The sequence below is a fragment of the Cucurbita moschata genome, unplaced genomic scaffold, assembly GCF_002738365.1.
Source record: "Cucurbita moschata cultivar Rifu unplaced genomic scaffold, Cmos_1.0 Cmo_Scf00331, whole genome shotgun sequence".
NCBI classification, from domain to species: domain Eukaryota; kingdom Viridiplantae; phylum Streptophyta; class Magnoliopsida; order Cucurbitales; family Cucurbitaceae; genus Cucurbita; species Cucurbita moschata.
The window spans coordinates 9,022-12,893 of NW_019268847.1; the positions used below are offsets into that span (position 1 = coordinate 9,022).

Here is a 3,872-nt window from a genome sequence, read left to right on the forward strand (position 1 = left end):
GTGGTCAAATGATTGTCAAATGGCCTTCAAAAATCTGAAAACAACCATGACGAGGGGTCCTGTCCTCGGGTTGGTAGACGTCACAAAGCCATTTGAAGTAGAAACCGATGCTTCCGACTTTGCTCTAGGTGGGGTCCTTATTCAAGAAGGCCACCCCATCGCTTATGAAAGTCGAAAGCTCAACGATGCCGAACGAAGATACATTGTCTCCGAGAAAGAAATGTTGGCTGTAGTCCACTGCCTTCGAGTCTGGAGACAGTATCTCTTGGGATCACAGTTCGTAGTGAAGACGGATAACAGCGCCACTTGCCACTTCTTTGATCAACCAAAATTAACAGCAAAACAAGCCCGGTGGCAGGAGTCGTTGGCCGAATTCGACTTCAAGTTCGAACACAAAGCAGGAAAGAGTAATCAAGCAGCCGACGCGCTGAGTCGGAAGGGCGAACATGCGGCCCTGTGCATGTTAGCCCATATTCATTCAAGTAAGATCGATGGATCGATGCGCGACATCATCAAGGAACATTTACACAAAGACCCATCGGCCAAAGCTGTTGTCGAACTAGCTAAGGCTTGAAAGACATGACAGTTTTGGGTTGAGGGGGACCTCCTGATAACCAAAGGAAACAGATTGTACGTCCCAAGAACGGGGGAACTGAGGAAGAAGCTCATTCAGAAATGTCATGATACCTTATGGGCCGGACACCCTGGGTGGCAAAGAACATACGCCCTAATAAAGANCATTCAGAAATGTCATGATACCTTATGGGCCGGACACCCTGGGTGGCAAAGAACATACGCCCTAATAGAGAAGGGGTACTTTTGGCCAAATATGCGAGACGACATCATGCAATACACCAAGACGTGCCTCATCTGCCAACAGGATAAGGTCGAGAAAGCCAAAGTCTGTGGACTCTTGGAACCTCTACCTGTGCCAACAAGACCCTGGGAAAGTGTATCTCTGGACTTCATAACACACCGCCCAAAAGTCGGGGAATATGACGCCATCTTGGTTATTGTAGACCGGTTCTCAAAATATGCGACATTCATCCCCACTCCCAAATTATGCTCGGCGGAACTCACAGCCCAACTATTTTTCAAACACGTTGTAAAGCTATCGGGCATTCCATCGAGCATCATCAGTGATAGGGATGGTAGATTCATTGGGAAATTCTGGGCTGATTTATTCGCTTTCTTGGGAACAACCTTAAACATCTCCTCGAGTTATAAGGGTGCGAAAACCTCTCCCTAATAGGCGCGTTTTAAAACTGTGAGGCTCATGGCAATACCTATTGGGCAAGGATGAACAATGTATGCTGGCAGTGGGCTTGGACTTTTACAAATGAACACAGAGCTAGTCACTAGGCGATGTGCCAGTGAGGACGCTTGGCACTCAGAAAGGGTCGATAGTGAGATCCCACATCGATTAGAGAGGTGAAGAAATATTTCTTACAAGTGTCTGAAAACCTATCCATAGTAGATACAGTTTAAAACCGTGAGGGAGATACCGAGACGTAATGAACGAAATTAGACAATATCAACTAATGGTGGTCTTGGATAGTAGCAAATGAATTGTTGGAATAGCTCAGTTGGTTAGAGCGTGTGGCTGTTAACCACAAGGTCAAAAAGGTTCAAGCCCTCCTTCTAGTGATGTGTGAATGAAGCATGCCTTATGCTTCTCCTCCCTAGTAGAAATTTTCAATCAACATCGATTTGTGATGGTCTCGTGAACAAGAACTAACTAAACAATCATGTTTTGACACTTGTAAAACGCAGTGCTGAGTTCAATTGATATCCACCACGGAATGAGTTCCATTTCTTAGCGTTGAAAATTTCAACACAATCCCATAACGGTTGTTAGTAGATATTATACACTTTGGCACGAGTTTTGCCTAACAATAAACATGGATGGATGTCAGAAGTGGGATTTGAACCCACGCCCTCTTTCGAGGACCAGAACTTGGGTCTGGCGCCTTAAACTACTCGGCCATCCTGACTACTAATTGTGCATTCCTAGATTGGTTTGGGAGGGGAATTTATCATTCCGTATATGGGTGTGTAAACGTCAACCAAGTAGACGCGTTTAAAAACTGTGAGGCTGACGACGATACGTAACGGATTAAAATAGATAATATCTATTGGCTGTTGGAGAGAGGAACGAAACAATCCTAATAAAGATGCGAAAACCTCTCCCTAATAGGCGCGTTTTAAAACTGTGAGGCTCATTGATATACCTACTGGGCAAGGATGAACAATGTCTGCTGGCAGTGGGCTTGGACTTTTAGAAATGAAATCAGAGCTAGACTGGGCAAGGATGAACAATGTCTGCTGGCAGTGGGCTTGGACTTTTAGAAATGAAATCAGAGCTAGTCACTAGGCGATGTGCCAATGTCTGCTGGCAGTGGGCTTGGACTTTTAGAAATGAAATCAGAGCTAGTCACTAGGCGATGTGCCATTGAGGACGCTTGGCACTCAGAAAAGGTCGATAGTGAGATCCCACATCGATTAGAGAGGTGAAGAAATATTTCTTACAAGTGTCTGAAAACCTATCCATAGTAGATACAGTTTAAAACCGTGAGGGAGATACCGAGACGTAAAGAACGAAATCAGATAATATCAACTAATGGTGGTCTTGGATTGTAGCAAATGATTGGTTGGAATAGCTCAGTTGGTTAGAGCGTGTGGCTGTTAACCACAAGGTTGGAGGTTCAAGCCTTTCTCTTAGCGATATTGTGAATGAAGCATGCCTTATAATTGTGTTTGGTGCTTCTCCTCCCTAGTAGAAATTTTCAATCAACATCGATTTGTGATGGTCTCGTGAACGAGAACTAACTAAACAATCATGTTCAATTGATATCCACCACGGAAAGAGTTCCATTTCTTAGCGTTGAAAATTTCAACACAAATCCCATAACGGTTGTTAGTAGATATTATCCACTTTGGCACGAGTTTTGCCTAACAATAAACATGAATGGATGTCAGAAGTGGGATTTGAACCCACGCCCTCTTACGAGGACCAAAACTTGAGTCTAGCACCTTAGACCACTCGACCATCCTGACTACTAATTGTGCATTCCTTGATTGTTTTGGAGGGGAATTTATCATTCCGTATACGGGTGTGTAAACGTCTCCCAAGTAGACGCGTTTTAAAATTGTGAGGCTGACGACGATACGTAACGGATTAAAATAGATAATATCTACTTGCTGTTGGAGAGAGGAACGAAACAATCCTAATAAGGGTGCGAAAACTTCTCCCCAATAGGCGCGTTTTAAAACTGTGAGACTCATGGCAATACCTCCTAGGCAAGAATGAACAATGTCTGTTAGCAGTGGGCTTGGACTTTTACAAATGAAATCAGAGCTAGTTACTAGGCGATGTGCCAGTGAGGACTCTTGGCATTCAGAAGGAGTTGATAGTGAGATCCCAGATCGATTAGAGAGAACGACGATGCGTAACGGATTAAAGTAGATAATATCTATTGGCTGTTGGAGAGAGGAACGAAACAATCCTAATAAGGGTGCAAAAACCTCTCCCTAATAGGCGCGTTTTAAAATTGTGAGACTCATGGCAATACCTCCTAGGCAAGAATGAACAATGTCTGCTAGCAGTGGGCTTGGACTTTTACAAATGAAATCAGAGCTAGTCACTAGGCGATGTGCTAGTGAGGACTCTTGGCATTCAGAAGGAGTTGATAGTGAGATCCCAGATCGATTAGAGAGAACGACGATGCGTAACGGATTAAAATAGATAATATCTATTGGCTGTTGGAGAGAGGAACGATGCGTAACGGATTAAAGTAGATAATATCTATTGGCTGTTGGAGAGAGGAACGAAACAATCCTAATAATGGTGCAAAAACCTCTCCCTAATAGGC

The 3,872-nt window shown here is 43.9% G+C and overlaps 2 non-coding genes across 2 annotated transcripts; both read right to left on the reverse strand.

The window, feature by feature from the left end:
* Positions 1 to 1,910: 1,910 nt before the first annotated feature.
* Positions 1,911 to 1,994, reverse strand: TRNAL-CAA. Its single transcript has one exon. It is a non-coding gene; the product is annotated as a tRNA-Leu (tRNA).
* Positions 1,995 to 2,973: 979 nt separating this feature from the next.
* TRNAL-CAA lies at positions 2,974 to 3,057 on the reverse strand. Its single transcript has one exon. It is a non-coding gene; the product is annotated as a tRNA-Leu (tRNA).
* Positions 3,058 to 3,872: the final 815 nt, after the last annotated feature.